General features: G+C 38.2%; 1 protein-coding gene across 1 annotated transcript in view; it reads right to left on the bottom strand.

Moving 5' to 3' along the window:
- Positions 1-19,785, bottom strand: part of GPC6 (glypican 6) — a 776,212-nt gene that overhangs the window by 521,789 nt on the left and 234,638 nt on the right. The gene's annotated exons all lie outside the window — the stretch shown is intronic.

Here is a 19,785-nt window from a genome sequence, read left to right as displayed (position 1 = left end):
TCTGTATTCAGCCTGGCAGCCACATCGACCCCCAGGTCCCTTCAGTAAGGCTAATTCGCAGGCAATTGCTTTCCAGCCTGCACATGGCTTGTCATTCATAGGTGCAGATCTTTTGCCTTTTGTCATTGAACTTCATGAGGTTCCTGTTGACTCAGCCCTCAGGTTAATTCAGGTTTGCCTTGATAAGCCTTCGGTCCAAAGTTCACATTCCTCACATCAACCATTTACCCTAACTTTGTGCCATGTAAAAAGTTTGTTCTGTGTCACCACTGAGGTCGCAGATGATGCTGCTAAACTCTATGGGACCCAGCACTCATCCCCCAGCATGCTGGGTACCCTCTCTTCAGCAGCTGCCTGCTGAGCATCTAGGCACTGATCGCTGCCCTTTGAGCCTGACAGCCCGGACAATTTTCTACCCACATAGCAGTCAGATTAGGCAGCCAGGGTCCCCTCAGCTACCAAATGAGAACACTGTGGGAGACAGTGTCAAAAGCCTTACCAAAGTCAAGGTATATTACCTCCACGGCTCTTCTCTCATCTGCAGAGCCAGTCATTTTGTCAGAGAGGCAATCAGGTTGTTCAAGCATGATTTGCCCTTGAATGCCTGCCGTGAACACTCACAGTGCCTGAATGCAGCTGGCCTCACAGTCTTTTCAGTTTAACACCTGCAAACTGACAATCTCAGTCCTGCAAGGCTGTTGAACCCCAAACTGATGTTGAAATGACACAGCCAGCACCTGCTGCACTTCAGGACATCATAGATTTGTATTCATTTTTTCAGAGCACTATTTCTAGGGATGGCAATAGACTCTCTAATATCATTCTTGCAAAATAACAAGCAATACTGAAAATATTAAATTCCTAAATACCTCCACATCTCATTCTCTAGGGGTGTCTTTTATTTCCCAAATCAAGCCCTAAAACTAAATCAAATTACCTTGAAAACTACTAATAAACAGAGAAAGTGTTTTCAGAGTCATTCAGATGTTCTAAGCACTAGTTATGAGACATTCAATTAAAAGCATTCCTTACTGAAATCCTCTGTGAATAAATGATAACATCTATTAATGTTTACAAGTGTATATGCACAATGCACATACACCTTAGACAAGTTTCCAGGTCACATAAAGGTATATTCACAGTAATTACTGTTACTATCTTTGTCAATACCATCATCTCTATTGAGATACTGCACATGCAGCATTTTAAAATGCCAGGTTTCATTGTTTCCCTTTAAAATAGTGTGTTCTGAAATGGTGGCAGGGGTACCTTGTCAGACACACATTTCTGTCTTTCAGAGGCAAAGACAAACAGATGATTACTGAACAGTAAAGGTCAAAGCATGAATCAATCATTTCACTAATAAGCTATCTTCAAGCAACAGCTGTATAAGGAATAGAAGAACATTTAGCTGGGTATTCTCTGCACAGATATTTCAAGAGAAAAAGCTCAAGATGACATCCTGACTCCCACCAGTCCTCTGAGAACAGAGTTTGAAGATGCTGGATGGCTCAGAGCTAAGTGCTCTAAGAGGCAGGTGCTAAGCCAGCCAGCAAACTAATTACACGTATTGTAGGCTGTCAGTTGAAGGAACGGACATTTAAGTGTACTTGTAGAATTTGCAAACAAATTTCCTATCATCTTCATCTGTCGAAAACAGAAAACACATCTCTTTTTCCTGCTTTCTGGTTGTTTATAATTCTTCTTCCTAAATATTTCTGGCCATAGGACTATGCTACGTATACCTGTGCTTTTGCCTCTGGACTCGCTTCTGCTCCTGAGGAGATGCATTGGTTCATTTCTCCTTTTCTATTTTTTTTACCTGTACATATCTTTGTTTGCTTGTCTGTCTGTTTGTTTAATACAGGTAGGCTGACATTCTGGGTGTGCAGCCACTATTTATATCTCATCAAGTAAACACTGATTGTAATAGTTCTATCAGAGAGTATCCTTATGATCCAAACACCATTGTCCAGCAACAGCTGCCACTTTCCAGTACCTGTGATATCAGAACACATTCCTGGAGGACAAATAATGTGGCAAAGCCAGAGACAAGGAAGAAAGAGTAAAAGCAATAAGCTGACACAAAATGAATTTGTGTTTTACTAAGTGCATGTGTGGTTGGGCAATAGCTTTCTTCCTCTTCTGAAACTTAGGAGCAAAGCTGGATCTTGGAAATCATGCCACATGCCAAAAGAAAGCAGCATAAAATCTCTCTCCAGCCTAAAATGCAGTATTGCCTTGCCTTTATGAAGAAGACATAATCTTAAGAGGAGGAATAACTAGGTATCACTGAGCTGAACTGTTGTTCACTGTTGTTAGGTATAACATGAATTGGTTTTCCAGTTCTGCATAGAAATACAGCAAATATAAAGTATTTGGCAACTGAAATAAAAGTTCTGATAGAGAAACTGTATTTGAAGTCCTTCCCTACAGAACCTATTGGCAGAAGTTCTGCTTAACAGCTAAGAAGTGCTGCAAAATATGCTGAATTTTTATATACACTATTTATAGTTAGCTCACTACAGAATGGTGCCTTGGACAGAATTTACCAGCTAAAATCAAAATCCAACTAGGCCTAGTGAAATAACACATTTATTCTTTCATTTTGGAGAAAATTGGAGGAAATCAAAGATGAGTAGTAGTTTACTGTTTTAGAGATATGCTAGGCACCTTAATAACCAGCGAGATACAGAAAAAGGAGTGGTCAATGCAGTAATGGTACTCATGGAAACAATTTCAGTGCTAGCCAACATTAAAAGTTTTTACGAACACTGAATCTAAGGTGGCTACAAGTCTACTGCAATTTGCTAACAGATCTGAAGAAAGAGACTTGCTTTGCTTGATAAATAACTGGGATGCACTTTGGCTGTGGGAAGCTCACATGAAGTTGCACAGCAGAAATTTGATAGAATGAGAGCACTGTTGTTTTAAAAGATCAGTGATGAGAGGAGGTTATGGCAGTATTTCAGCAGTCTAATTAGTTAGTAGTATATCCCAAAGAGCTTGTGTCAGGTAAAGAATGGGTGTTTTTTTCAAATGAATCATATATTAATCACCTGGATGAAGTAGTAAACAGCACATTAATTAAATTTGTAGATGATTCCAAAATGTGAGGTGCTGCAACAAGTTACACAGAGGTATGAGAAAAAGTCTGTGGTGATTGAAAATAAAAAATTGGCAGGCAGTATTGAAGCAGGTTCTATCCAGAGAAATACAAGTGGATGCGTTTAAGACAAATAAGAAAAAATTCAACAGGAATACCTGTGGGAAAATGACCTGAAGGTAATAAATGTAATGTGAATGTGTAATGCAGAGTTGCAGCAAGGAAGAGAATCAGTGACATTTCATAAAGCACAGGACATTTTAAACCAGAACACCCTTCTATGGCAATGTTGTGCACTCACTTAGTATTTTGTGTAGGTCTGGACAATTCTAAACCAAAACCCTGAACTGAAAGGAATTTACAAAAAGGAATAAAAAGTGACTGTAAGAGAAAATTAAACTCATGGGACAAAATAAAAAAGAATTATTGTTTTACAGAAAAAGCTTGGATCAAGGAAAAGCAAGAAAAACAGTGACTTTCTCTAAAAAGTTTATGGCATTAACATCAAGAAAGCTGAGGTTATATCTAAAGGTCTGAGACAATGCAGATGAAAAGCTGCCCTTGTTCCATTTGCAGTTTGGTTGCTACCAAATCGTGTGACCTCAGGAAAATCTGATTGCCTTTATGTACCTCAGTTTCTTCATCATCTTTACAGATACATGGATATTATAAGAATATTTTCTTAATTCACAGAGAAGTTGCAAGACTTTAATTAACCAATCTGGATTTAAATTATTGAAAAAATAAGAAAAATATATGAATATTAGAATGAAAATACATGGAGTGAAAAACAAAATATGTGTGAGAATCTTTCGAAAACAAAGTAACTGTCAAGATGTGGATATGTTAAACTGCTTCAAAGAATGAGTTAGTATCCTTGTGGTTCAAAGGTTTAGAGATACGTGATTTATATTCTCGTTTAACACCTATGATTTTCATCTCTGTCATTCTGGGAGAACTATCTTTTGCATATCTATCCCCCTGTGAATAGTATGTGTGAAGTCTTTCTATGTGGCTAGAGATAATTATTTGGTTAAAATATGACAATGCAGGACATCTCTGCAAAGTCTGACTACAAATTTTCTTCTCAGCAAAGTGTCTTGAGTCTAATTTCAGGAATGATTGAAGGAGATACAGATTTGAAAACAAGCACTGTGATTCAGAGAATGAATATGCAATTCATAATTGTCTTTTTTGGTAGTGGATGGCATAGGGGATAATATTTTTTCAGACCACATTAATTTATCTACTGAATTCTAAATTGCTAGATCTGTTTTAAGCCTTTTGTCACATCTTACCTAAGAAGAGATTTTATTAACAGGAAAGACTGACAATCCATAAGCATGTTCTATGTTCAACAGTTAAAATATGACAGATAGATTGACACCAGCAACAGAAAAAGCCCTATTAATTATCTGTACGACTAATCTCAGAATCATGCTTTCACAAGGAATGTGGCTTTAGAAGTGTTATACTCTCTAGGCCTTTCTAAACCCAAAATTCCTTCTCAAACGGCAGTGAACTCTTTGGAAACAAACCCAGATTACTTTCTTTCTCCTCGTCATCCAAACTGGCATCATTACTGTAAACTTTGAGCTGCCCTGGTTTATTCAATAATTCAGTAGTCAAACACAGAGAACTGAGTCTTATTTGGAAGATAACTTCCCTCCAAGAAGGAACAGCATAGTAATGTATAGATGCTAAAGATTCAGGGATAGAAAAGTTGTCATCCACCTTTATTATTTAATGAACAGCTAACACCATTGTCTTACTAGAAAATGTGGGCTGTTTCCATTGTAAAGTGCAGTACAGCTAGGTAAAACCTAGATCTATTTCCTGAAAAGACTTCAGGTCAATGCCCCAGCACTATGTAAAAGTGATACTCCATTAACTCACACATGTTTTGCAAACAGAAGCTGAGAAGAAACCTTTTAGCTGTTGCAGAACTCTCTGCACTTGTTCATAAATGGTCTATTAGCAAATTTGATAGTGTGCTGTTTTGCTGGGTAGTCTAATAAAGTCTTAAATAGACTAAGTGGCAAGGCACTGGTGCAACAGGGTCTGGCCCTTTCCTAGGAGTCTGAAATCTGCTTTGGCTCTTCGATGTTTTTATGTCACAGCTGAACATAAGCACTCAAGCACTAAGTTATGGAGCTCCTCCTCAAAATTTCCACCTCCTAATTTTGTCACTCTCTTGACAATATTTTGTTCTTATCCCCAAGATTTACTTGCCATAACACATGGCCAAACAATCGCATTTTCACCTCTCTCTCCCCTCCTCCCCTTTCTTTTATCTGAAGAAACCACAGCACATTTTTGCTGATTTAGCAAGGTAAACCAGTTTAGTTGGTTACAGTTGGCTGATGGTATGCATCACCATCACAGTAAGGTCACCTTGTGGTTGATTCTAAACTTTGACATCTAAAATTCTGGTACAATATGAGTTTAACTATAACCAGTTTAAATATGTTCATCACATTAATGAAGGCAATTTCAAGTGGGAAGGATATGTAAGGTCTGAGTAGCAAAAGGAGATTTTCAAAAAGACAGAAGGAAACAAACCACACCTAGGAACACTGATGTCCTGTATACAAATAGTATGTAAGGTCACTCATTCAAACAAGTAACTTCAGACAGTATCTTTTAAACCTTTACAAGCTTTACTTTTTCATTGGCAATTTATTCTTTTAGATGGTTTATAATATTTTGATCTAAAAAAACATACTTGTTATGAAGATGCCCTGTTTTGCCCTTTTATATGTGCATCGTATAACCATCAGAAAATTGTCTTGCTACCAGTATGTCTAGTAATGGCGCAACACATAGAATACAAGACCGATACTAATCTCCTTATATAAAATTAACTAACTAACTAACTAACTAACTAACTTTTCTGTAACCCACAAGCAAAAATACAGAGCAAGCAACAAACAAGAAATAACACCTGGCCACAGTATTAACTTCTTAATTTTTCCTGAGCATGCACAGCACTGCACAAACTCACAAGCAATATGATCACCAGAGTCTCAGTTTGAGACCTGCCAATAGAATGTCCAGGGACATCTTTTCTTGTACACCTATAGCACTGCATTATGGATGCACAAATCAACCCTGTAAATGGTCACCAGGTCTGTGTTCTCTCCCCTAACGTTGTATTTGGTTTTATTCCAAAAAATACATAAAATGTCTCTCACTTCACTGCTAGTCCTAACTTAAATATGGATTACAGATTTCCTGGGTATGCTTGAAGTAGTAAAAATAAATAAATACAATACAGATTATCGATAAGGGCATTGCCAGTCTGCATAGTAACACGTTTTCTATTTAGGGAATTTTTAAGAAGCAGCATTAGAGAAGCAAATTAAAGAGATTAAGACATTTTGAAATTCTAGCCATACCAGGAAACTATTGTTCTTCTGCTGTGCTAAGATTGTTTCCTTTCAAGCTGTGCATTTGAAGGCCTAATTACAGATACTCCTTTGCATTCTGAAGTCTCTTTTGAGTTGAAGAGGAAAAGCAGGTGCCAGGAGGATGGTGGATTTACATACTACATAATACTTGACAACGACAAAAACTTCCTGATGGTAAACAATCCTTAGGTAACAGCTGCCTTCTCCTGCTCACACCTTTGGAAGATTTACCTGAACTTTTGACAAATAAATCCATTGACTGGCCATGAAGCCTGCTGATTGCCCAGTCAGAGACCACTGGTGACATGGCCTTCCTCGGGCCACCAGGTTTCAATGCTTATCTATCCATCCTTTCATGGGACTAAGGCCACCATAAACAGTCAGTTCTCATCCATCCTTCTCTCACCTCTAATCTTCCCTTCCTCTTCTGCACCTCTTTAAAAACAGATGGACAGAACCATCTAGTTTCCTCCTAGGCACACTTGCTACTACAGTGATACAGTTTTAGCGAGCAACCTACTGATGCCTAAGTAGAAAATCAGATCACACTAGAGAAACACATCTCTCAGCAATGTAACTACATAAATCACGAGCATAGCCCAGATGAAGGTGAGGATAAGGAGTTTTATTTCAAAGTGCATTTTTAAAAGTGGTGGGAACAACACTGCTTTTGCTTGCTGCATTTTATTCTATGTATTAGCTGAAAATGCAACTGAACCCCATGCAAAGGCCTGGCATTAAGCCTGCGTACTTTAGGTCCAGCACAGACTTATCCCTGGGCTAAGAACTTAACAGGGTTTTTTATAGTTTTTTATACTTTTATGGATTTCAGTGCATGCAATAGAAAGCAGTTCAAAAAACCAGTCACATTAAGGAAAAGAATGTAGGAATGCAAGATGCCAGAAAGTCCAAACAAATCTCTCTGCTTTTAGGCTCTCCTCTGAACAGTTAAGCATGATATTATCCTGGCATGAATAGTCTTGTTTCTCTGGCTCTGTTGTTAAAACTGCTCAGTTATTACTTTGAACTAACAGTAATATTTTTTTTTCCTTTTCAAGAACTATGTAAAATCAGAGAAAACCAGAATTCAGGTACACTCAGGTTCCTCAGACTAACAGTACCTTCCTTCCACAACGAGCATTATTGGAGGGACATTCGAAAACTTCTTCCTGCTTCTCTTTCAGTTTCGAAAGTCTCTCCTATTTTTATGAGATTTTGTTTTGGCATTAAAAGAAGTACTTATACAAGGGTATGCAGATTTAATAATGTAGGTCTTGATCCAATGATCACATCTATACAGAGATTGAATGACATTGAAACTGCTAAAAATACGGAAGGTATTCCCATAGTCATTTAACTAGTCTGATAACACGACTATGAAATGGGGGGCAGAGGAGAGAAAAGTCTGTTGTAGGGTAATTTCCAGTGTAAGAGCTGTGTAAATTCTTAATTTAAATTTCCTTAATGATCACTTGATATTTAACATCTCATTTGTATTAAACAGTGAGGCTTTCACATAGGGATCCCTATTCTGAAAGGCATTTTATTTTACCCCTATCTTTAATTGTGTCACCATACAACTTGCTTGAGAAGCTAGTCTCTGGCAGTGGACTGCTGTAAAAAGTATAACACACTAAAATAACTTCAGCTTGGACACAAGCTTCCACGGAGTACTAATTTTATTTGTTTCAGTCCACTTACTGGCATTTGGAGCTGTATCTGTGCCCAGTGTAAAGAGTGTGACAGAGACATAGATTGGTTGATATTTAAATAGAACAACTATGTATCTGTTAAATAATATCCTTAAGTCACTAGAATGAACAGAATGAAACTGAATCTTTACAATGTCTTAATAACTGGTATTGACAAAATGATGGCTGTGCCAAAATGTTAGAAGAGTGGATCAGGACAAATGCATTGGAGGACTTCATATATTAATGACATTCAATTTATTAATGACATTTCAAGAATGGAAATCCCAGGAAGCATCTTAGAGACAATAATGTGTGATAGAGGGTATTCTTCATTAGCCTATTGGGGAAATTGTTACCAGCACCACTCAGCTCTCCATTTCTTCTCCAGTATTTACAAATTGTTCTCATGCCACTGTGATTTTTCAGACATGGCACGTCAAACTCCACATTGGCACAGAAAAACACTGTGTTTGGTATAGCGTGCACCATACAGCTGGGGAGTAGTTAAAGTTGGTTGATTTAGCAGCATCTTGCCTCTGTCTGAAATGCCAGCATTCCCATTGACTGCATTACTAGAAAAAGAGACTAAAGAAGTAATGATCAGACTCTGGGTTGATGTGGCAAAACTGGTCCAATTAGGATGTGGCAATGTAATGAAACTCACTAAACATGGAATTTTTCTTGGTTCATTTCCAGCTAACAGAAACAAACAAATCTCCCCTACTGATACATAATTAGGTTAGAATGATCAAGCCTGTATACCCTTACTTAGACTTAAAATCCAGTGCGTGAATAAACTTTCAGAAGCTGAATACCAACATGCTTACAAGTGCACAGTGGCCTTTAAAAATATCAGACCATGTGTGTTTTGCTGCCAAAATAGGAAGCTGCATCTCAAATACAGACTGCATATAGGAAGAAGATGGCTTCTGGGCATCACACTAAAAAGGAGACTAATGTCACAGCTGTAGCTCTCCTCTGGCTGTAGCTCTCTTTACAAGGCAGCAGATACCAACTAGTTGCATTTGTGCAGAGTCCAAACACCATCCTGAAATGTCTGGTACTCTGGGTTCTGCTCCTCATAGCCTGGAAACATCTTCAGCTCATGGCCAGCACTGAAATTTCATTAGGCACCAGAGAAGGTGAGACAGGTTCCCCCTGCCAGTTATTTAATAAGAGCTTATATTAATATGTTATTTACTTGTAGGAGTGCCAGGAAAGTCATGGAGATATATACAGCAGTAGACACTGAAAAATCACTGCTTTCCTGGAAGTGTTTGCTATTTGCTAGTAAAGCTGATCAAAGTGTTAGCATCAGAAACTTGTAAAAATTAAAAATGCAGTGCTGATGCTTTTTGCAAATTTATAGAACTTCACTGTACCATAAAATATACTATTGGAAAAAAGTTTATAGTAATTTGTTTCCTCGTTTTTAAATGCAAATGTTGGACTTTTCATTGAAAATAACCTTTACAATTCATTTAAAATCTTTAAAAATACCTACATTTACTGAAATTCAAAACTACTTTTGTATAACATTTTGTTGACAAGAAATACATATTTCAACTTCAAATCTTGCTTCTTGCTTTGTGTAGTTATTGAAACAAGGTGTTTTCTTCAAGCAATTGTTTCCAGCTTTTGAAATTAAAAAAACCCAAGCAGTTATTACTTGCTTAGTCTTAATTGTGCTGAGAAAATAGTAAATTTCCTGGTCTGCATGCCTGCACATGCATTCACTTCTTATTATGCTATGAAAGCTTGTTGGGTTTTTCCCATCTAGAGAACCAATTTCCCCTTCAAGAACTAGTTCACATAAAGCGGAGATCACCTCAATCTTCCTGCGGTAACTCCATGGTGCTACCAAACTTTGATTCAACTGTTACACAACAAATATGTATAAACTGATGCCTTCCTTAAGTTGCATGCCCTTGTGAAAACGCTTCAATGTCAGAATAAGGAAAAAGCAGATAACAACAGAATGTATTTCCTCAGCACAGTTTTAGTACCTGTGTAGTCAAGTTCCTCCTATTGGAGTAAAAATTAAATCTCATATGTCTTACCCACTCACTGAAGTTAGTACTCCACAACTACCTCCTGTTGCCCTTTTTTGGCCATGATCTGGCTGAGATTTCATTGACTGAAAATGTCCTACATTACTGAAATGAGCTGTTTTCACCTCCTTCCTGTTTCACATATGTCTAATGTTTGCACTATGAGTGTAGCTCGCCAAGAGCAAGGACAGACTTTTAGCTGTGTGTTGATGAATTTCCTAACTCAGAAAAAGTGAATGGCTTCTAGATGTTCCCATAATACCACAGAGAAGTATCAATTCACAGTAAAAAATGTCACCAAAGAATGTTAAATTAATAACTTGCCATATATTAAAGAAGATATATTTTCGCCCTTAAGGGTTGTTGTTCATTTTATTAGAATTCTTGGTATAGATTCAAAGCACGCTTCAAGTAGCAATGGTGTCCACCATCTGTCTCTCCACTAATATGAAGGCTGTCTTCCACAAAACCTGCACCATTACCCATCAAAGATTGCTCCTGTAAGCTATATGCTGTCCTTTACATTATTATAGTCATAATAGACAACTCATGACATAGTATTTTTGGTCCTACCTCTCTCTCTATCTCCCCCTCTCTTCCAGCTAATCTCCTGCTATATGCTTTGCCCTTACAATATCACTGCTCTTAATGATAGGTAACTAACCTACACATTGTGGAAACATGCATCTGACATTTCAACGATACATCATTCTGAATGCATAAAGCACACAGGTTAAAACTAGAAGAAAATGAAAGAGTTTATTTCTGATAAAGCTTTTAAATGAATCTACACTTACTCCAGAGTAAACTGAGCGTGTGATGCATGTACAATAAGGACTTTAAGCAAAACCATTTCAGTACAACTTAGAAAAGAGGAAAGTTGAAAATAAAGATCCAAATTTATGTAAATATCCCAAGAAGTGAATGAGCGGGAACTGTATCAGTACTATTCAGAAAAACAATCCATAAAAACATTATGGAGAATCAGTGAATTTTAATGTTCTAATATATTTAGGAAAATATTAATATTTCAATAATATAAGTGCCTCTATCTATTAAGCCATGCATTTGAGTCCCATGATTTCAGAAATGACACCTGAATGTTCATGCACAGTACCAAAAAACAAGAAATACTGCAGTATGGAGAATCTAGTAGGGTTTGTATCTTGGTGTTCTGCTTTTATTTTGTCTGTAGCAGTTTGGCCAGCAGCAGCTGTGCTAGTTATGGTGGTGTCACAACATTTGTGCAACAAGCATGGTGTTACTCTAACCAGCTTGTCAGCCCTCACCAGCACCAAGCGGGGCTGCCCACACAGAGACAGGCTGCTGCTTTCTACCAGCCCTACACAGGCAAGCAGCTAGATTGCATTATGGGAGGGTAGGCAGCATATGTTTACTTTCACCTCTCAGCTATCAGTATAGAATGAGAGCTAATGTATAGCAAGCAGGGGAGACTTCAGATGCAATAACCCTGCACCACGTCTTTCCTACCTTTTTCCTAAAGATCGGGTAGCTCTGATTGATATATGCAACTTTCACAGTTGCCACTAAGTATAGCACAATAGGACCTCAATATGCCTGTTTTTAAACTAGAAGTACTCTTATGGAACATTGGAATATAGATCCCTTCACTCCCTAAGGGATCTATCTTACTGCTAAAAGTGACATTTCTAAGATATTCCTCCCAGAAAAAGCCATTTTCATATATTTCTGGTAAACCACATAGCAGAGGTAAAAGGAAGAAAGAAAACTTTAATTTAAAATAAACTCTAAAAAGTCTTTTAGATAAGCAGAGATACAGGGACAGTGATTCACTGAATATTTTCTCAAATATTACAGGATCCTTTGTATTATATACTCTTTCAAGTTTGCTTTTAATTTCCCAGTTATTTGGACAGTCGGGCAAAAGTATTAATAAAAGAAGGGCAGCAAAAAGACAACAATGCCTGTGTATTACAGTCAAGAGATTCATCTAAAAAATAGCATTTCTGCATTTAACGAGGGTTGAGGACAACAAATGAGAAGGCTACAGTTCCCATTATCCTGGGTACCAACACTATGTACGAATACCCTTGTTTTGTAGCTTGTTTTTTGTATACAGTCCTTATTTTTGATTTTTACAGCATGGTTTTGTCCTTTCTGTGTGCCAGCTGAGCACCTACCTGCACATTAAGAATCAGGTATAAGTAACAGAGCCTCTGATGGCTGATTGTCAGAAGACTGACGTCTTGCATCACTGTTATGGACTTGAGGCCAAGTCCTTTATTACTCTTCTTCTCAATATACATATGAAGCATTTTTAATTGTAGGCTTTTAGTATTTGTAAATCAGTAATTTTACTTACGCAATAGTATTTTTAAGGCTTGGACACTTAAGTTCTAAGTTTGGAAAACAATTTCCATCATAAAATATTAAAAATGTATGCTATTCAGAGCTTCAGCAAAGATTAAATGTCATTTGAAGTCAACAGGATAGCGTTTTTTTCCAGCAGCATAATACCTGACCACCATAGTGCTTACTTGCCTCAATATTTTTAAAGCCTTTTTCCCCACAAATATTACGGAAAAAAACAGAGGATGACTTTTGTAAAAGAGGTAAATAAAGCACAAATTGATCCTCAAAAGTGTTTTAGATGTTTCACTCCATTATTCCATTCCTTGGGGTGGAATTTGTCTGAACAAATGTATAAGTAAGTCCACAGTATAAGCATCTGTGTCTCAACTAAATGCCCTCTCTAATCAATACAGAGAAATAAGCACTTGAGGGAGAGGTATCGGAGGTGTAACCTTTAGACCAGCATGACTTGCACCTGTCATTCCCTATTGACTACCAAGGGAATCCGCAGGAATACCCTACACCATGGATGTCTAACATTCAGCAAGGCAAATTCTGCTTTCTGTTTCACAGGAAAACCGCTGGATCCCTGCCCTCTCAAAGCCTGAGAGTTTGGATTTGGCTGTACCTGGACAACATGCTTTCTAATGAGATTCATTTAAGAGTGGGTCATGGCCACCTACTCCAGCACAGGGTAGCAGCTTGTCCTTGTTTTGCAGCTTCATAAAGCTGATGCAGCTCCTTAGAAGATTGCATGCTCCACTGACCAGCCACACTTAGCAAACCAAGCCGCAGAAGAGCGGAGAGCCCAGGCCACCCCAGTGCACGTGATGCATTTCCAGCCTCAGGGAGCGTGCAGAAGGCACCAGTTCCTGCAGCGCTGCCCTTCACGATGGAACTTGACCAGGTTACAGGAATTGGCACCCCTGGCTGGAAACTCTTCTCACTACCATGCCAATCCTTCCTTCCCAAGTTTTGCAGGTTTGCCAGCTCTCCTCTTCTGGTTAATTATTAAAACACAATTTATTTTGATCTAATTTAATTCACAAATTTTGACATAGTATGTGGAACTAATAAACAGTAATCTCTGCACAAATCTTAGAGGATTAGACCTTAAAATCATCTGTAGACAATAAATACTCCTCTTAGGCTATTATTAACTGTGACAGAACTTGGATCAGGTGTGGAATATTTTATTTTCAAATTGGTGATTCCTGTCAAATAAAAGGTAAGGGTTCTTCTATCAAGAATCTCTGTAAAGTTTAGAAACTTGCACCAGATGTCTAATGAAGGTTTGCAAGCAGCTACATACTACAAGCCAGAAGATGTTACATTTTTTAAGGCTTCTGACTGTTCTACGGCCTGTATTTTGACAAGTGCAGTGTGTTATAGCAGTAGATGAATTTACATGGAAACTGTGGCCCTGCTAGCTACGTTACAGTCAAACAGTTTTGGGGTTTTAAAAATCTACCTGTTCTGCTGTGGGTTTTGTATTTGATGGGAAACACATTGCACAGTGACACTGAAATCTTGTAACAGATGCAAAGAAACCAAACAAAATATCATCACCTTGCCCAGAAGTAAAACCCCAAATATCTGGTGTCTCAGCTTTTGTATGGTGGTGCCTATGTTCTGGTGCAGACACGGCAGCGCTAGAATAATACAAGTAGTTGCATAAAGTACTCAGATTATGCTATATATATTTGACTTTTCCACACTCCTTAGAAACCTCTTGCCTCCCAAACAGGTCTGTGGAAAAGACAGACCTCTCTGTTCCCCTGCTTCCAAAAAACAAAGAAACAAAATAAAAATCTTCCTGTGACAACCATGCCCTTTCACCTTCAAAATAAGCAAAGCATGAAAAAAAATATCCTGCTGAAAGTCCATCCTTTACCCACCGACCATGCCAGCACCGATGTGCAAGTGGGCTCCTCTGCTGCCACAGTCCCCTTCCCTGCAGAAGTCTGTGGAGGTCAGTGTGGCTTCAAGCAGGAGCTGGGGCTCAGGTGGGGCTGGCAGGCTGGCATGGGAGGAAGGGGGAGCAGAGGGCAGAAGACTTACATTGGCCGTGCAACTGAACCTCAGTGTATTCTGACTTCCAGCATCACCCTGAGTTTACTTTCTATGCTTTCTTTGCCAAGTTTAATGAGATAGTTTTACCTGGCCACAAGAGTTTGTCTCATATAAGACTTCTTACTTTGTTGGAAAGCAGCTTCACAAAACACATTTTTGTCAGCTCTAGTATCAAGGAAAGATTCAAAACCACTATTTTTCTCCAAACTCTTTCATAAATTGTGCAAGAAAAGAAAAGAGAATACAGGGTGTCTGCGATGCTAGGTGTTCTTGCAGGTATTGTCTAGGGGGATTATCTCTGAAACTTTCTTTCCTGCCCTGTAATTTACACTGCTACTGCTGGTAATGACTGTAAGAAGTATAAGCAGCACTAATGGGTATGGATCACTGTTCTCCTAGACTGTAAAAAACTAGGAGCATGGGGAATGATGGCATCCCTGTAAGACAGATCAATGCAGCTGCAGATTGGTATTTACACTATTCAGGTTATTTTCCTTAAATGGCATCATGCCTCACACACTCAGCTGAAGGGTATCCATATCCATTCAAGTTCATGACAGCTATTCTTTGACATTCTTTCATTTTTAACACCATTACCAAGACTACTACTCTACTTTTTTAAATGAGAATTAGCAGAAACCCGTTTTATCAGGTTTAGATCTATTTAGGTAAATTAAAATCATTTGCTATAATTTTCCTATAGTTATTCAAAGGATTAGTGGGAAAATGTCACTGAACAGCTACTTGCCTCCTCATTAGCATTCATGACCAAACCTTCCGGTAGGGCTGGTTTTGGCTGCTGATGGAGCAATACTTAAAAGAAATTGGCTTCTCTGTGAAACAGCTGCTCAGCAATACCACCATGCAAGGGAATCGGTGATAATAAGATGATACTATTACAGCTACACTGGGAGCATAATATATTTTAAGCTGCTTTGAGGTATACAGTGGGGGTCCAAGAATTGGAGCATGATTGCTTGTCTATTGCTAGGAACAAGGAACAGCTGAACATTACATGTCTGCTTATTTGGATTAGTCCTATCCTAAGATTTGAGGTAAAAGAAAAATCCACATCTGCTGGAACTTTTCACTTCTTCTGTGTTTCCTGTCTGCTGGAAAGGTTTTTTGTTCCTTTTCCTAGTTTTTGGAAAGGTTTGTGAGTCCCATTGCTGAAACAGGTATTGCGTTCTTTGCTAGAAACACTGAGGACCTACTGTTTCAAAGGAATTTTTCTCATTTTGAGGCTTGCCTTCTCAGGCAAGATTATCAGAAGATTATCTGGATCCTCATGCACCCATTAGTGAAACTGCAGATACTGTTTTTTTGGAAAATTACCATAGAGTATGGCAATGCAATAGCAAATAAAAAGATGTGGGCAATACAGATGTAAATATCTGCACATAAGACTCAGCCAAGAAACAATGGCAGCTGGTATGCTGTGTAGTGACTCATGCTAATTCACACCAATTTTCTAGAATATGAAAACGAAGTGAAAAATACTTTTGTCAGACCTTTGGCTCTGAGACATCTTTGAACCTCACATACTATGAGAAACACTTCTGAAAAAATTAATCTAGAAGAATGGAGCAGTTAAAAGTCCCAACACAGTGACAGCACCTTAGAAATGTGGAAGACAAAGGAATGAATAAGATTGTACAGAGCTTCAGGATGCAAGAACTGCTTGCCAGTTAAAAGAAAGGCATAATTTCTTCTGATCATAGCCAGTTCCAAAACGCTTAATAATTTCTCAAGTCCTCTATTATGAATTTCATATTTAGCTTCTCCTGCTTATAGTTATTACAGTAATTAGTGCTTGCAGATATTTGGAAAGTACTGCACTTCAGGTAAAATGAAATACAAAACTGACATAGAAATGATGTAGGAACACTGCCAGCAGGCTGAGGGAGGTGAACCTTCCTCTCAGCTCAGCACTAGCAAGGCCACAAAGTCTGCGCTTCCCAGTATGCACTACATGAGAGATATGGACATACTGGTGCAAGTCCAGCAAAGGGCAATAAGATGATGAAAGGACTGGATCATTGTTCCTATGTGCACAGGCTGGTGGGGCTGGGACTCGGCTCGGCATGGAGAAGGCGCAGGTGGATCTCATCAATGTATATAGGTGTCTGGTGGGGGGAACTAAAGAAGATGGAGCCAGGCTCTTTACAACAGAGCTGAGCGACAGGACAAGAAGCAATGACCACGAATTCAAAAACCAGGAAATTCCATCTAAACACAAGAAAAGACTTTCTGTGAGCATGGCCAAACATTGGCACAAGTTACCCAAAGAAGCTGTGGAGTCTCCATCCATGGAGATATTAAAAATGCAGCTGCACATGGTCCTGGGTAGCCTGTGGCAGCTGACCCTGCTTTGAGCAGGGGGGCTTGACTAGGCCATCTCCAGAGCTTTCACATCACAGCCATGCTCTGATTCCGCGACTCTGTGTAGGAATGTGTGTCTTACCAGAGGCTAAAGAGACAGTGTTTAAGTTACAGCAGATTGAGATTCTTTGTAGATAAAATCATGAATAGGAATCTGGGGCAAAATCCTGAAAAGGAAAACACACCTCAAGTTACCTATCAAAACAGAAATCATAAAAGCATTCCATCTATGCTTATGTGTATGGTTGTGGGAAGAAGGCAAATAAGATGAGAAAGGCAAGGCATATGAAGGTCAGATCATAATTCAAGAAAGGATTCACATACCCCTAGAATATCTCTATGTTGCAAAGGTTAGTATTACCCTAAGACATGCATGGTACAGCAGAAATCAAATTGCAAAAATCTATAAGATCTTTCATGTCCCTTTCAAGAGTGTGCAAAATTATACAAATGTCTGCATGATGTCTGCATGAGCAAATAGGATGGAAGCAACACTAGCTTAAATTAACTCCCCATGGCAACAATGATAATATACTCTCTATCTCAACATTACTTAAATGTTCATATATTCTGTTATTGCTTAGAGATGCTGCTCTTGATAAACACAGGTCCTGTACAAAACTTCCATAAAAATCTCACAATTGGCTATATTTATTTTGTTATTTGTGGTGTACTAGCATCAAATGGCAGAATCATGTCCCAGAACTCCCTTGTACAATCAAAGCACCAAACTGAAACAAACAAAAAAAGATTCTTGAAGCATTACAACAACTGATGTGATCTAACAATCCAATATTTGCTTTATACCAAAAAGCATCATCTCATTTTGAACTGCAACAAATCTAGCTCATTTTATACCAAAAGACAGCTTATTAGATGAATATATTTTTCCATTAATGTATTTGCCCTTATAGAAAGACTAAGAAGTTTTTCAATATAAGTGAACAACTCCTAAATAGTTTTAAAGTAGCATTAAAATACTGAAGGTCTACACAAAGTTCAAATGCTCTTTGGTAAGATTTCACATTGCAAATTCTCTTTAGAACATTAATGATAAACCAGAAGAAACCATTTAGTTCTTTAATCCAATTTTCTACAGAGCAGATCCATAAGAATCCCAAAACACGATATTTACAACATGTAAGTAACTTCCAGCTATATACTTTATTGTCAGTATTAAGATACAGAATTTCAGGTTATTGAAAAAGCCATAACGTGCTTAAGTTCACTGCAGTATAAAAAGGCCTCAAGTTGCCAAAGACTTAGTAAGGTGCCATCTCAGCTTTGTGGTCAATGAGCCCAGCGCTTTCAGTAAACTGCTCTGCTCACTGAACACCAGCAATCACCCTGCCTTCCCTCTAGAAAAAGAGAAAAGCCCTGTATGTGCCATAGATGGTTTGAAATGTCTGTTCTGCTGGCCTACTCATATTGTAACAATGCACGCAACTTCTGGATTTTTTTTAGGTCCTCTAAAGCCAAGTAAAATTTTGAAAATCCACTACAAAACAGCTCCAGCTTCACATTCAAAAGGGAAGCCATCACAATGCAGAGCACTGCACAGTCACCCACACCGCAGTCTTTCAAAGGACTAAGGACACTTTCTGAATTATATTAGCATCTGATCTCCTGCTGAGGACTTTTCTCCAGCTCATCCTTATATTATACATTTCCCGTTACCTCCTTTTATAATTCATCTTGCTTTCTGTGTCATAATTTGACTGAGAATCAATACCATAAAATGAAAAAAACCCATTATTTGGATAAAGAAAATGACACAGAATTACGCCAAAGAGTTAAGAGACATCTTCACTTTTTTATGAATGCAACTTCAGAGTTCTGAAGCTTCCAACTTCAGGGATAACCTTTCTACCACCCTCCTACATGTGTGCCCATGCCCTATTACCTGGGTTACACCAGCTTTACTGCACCTTTCTACCTGCATGCAAAGATGCAGCTTTGCAATCCTCTTTGAAATGCTGCTTAGTGCCAGACCCTTTCCAACTTACACATATGCAGAAATGCTCAGGGGGGCACTTTGAACACAAATACAGATTTCATATTTAGATAAAGCCATGACTGAATATTCTGAAGCTCTTTTACTCTTTGATAATCTGCAATTATGAGAAATTTATGAGAAAAGCTCAATACAGTGTGATTTGTAAATACAGACACAACCATAAAAACTGCTTAATGTTGATTATTAAAGAGATGAGTTTAGCAAATTGCAACACTGAACCTTTGATCTTACAAAGATCTTACAAAGGTTGAGGACCAGAAGAGATTGGAGTACTGATTAGAAACAAATAAACCCTCCAAACTGTTCTTGTTAATTCTTTCTAGCTATAAAAGATGTGTTCAATACTGCTTAAGTGGTTTGCATGAAAATCCCTGTCAAATGTAACTGAGCCCTTAGTGTTTGGAAGCCAGAAGCCCTCTAGGAGACTCTTTACATCACAAGAAAATCATGCAGGAAAAAGCTACAGCCTTAAGGCTACAAAAAGGCAGACTACAAAAGAACTGTCTTGCAATAACAAAAATCATGGGAGAACCACAGTTCATCTTGCAACAGTGAACATAATTGCAAACCTAAATTTTGCATTTTAAACTAGCACACAAAAATTATAAACCTCTCTATGCATATCTAATCTTTTTTTTCAACATTAGAAAAGCCTGCAGGCACTTAACAGTTTGATTCTTGATGTCATTGTAATCAAAGGCAATACTCACAAGGCTGA

Source organism: Falco punctatus (genome assembly GCF_963210335.1).
Source record: "Falco punctatus genome assembly, chromosome: 2".
NCBI lineage: Eukaryota > Metazoa > Chordata > Aves > Falconiformes > Falconidae > Falco > Falco punctatus.
Note: the sequence above shows the minus strand (reverse complement) of the source record. Positions and strands in the feature narration are given on the sequence as shown.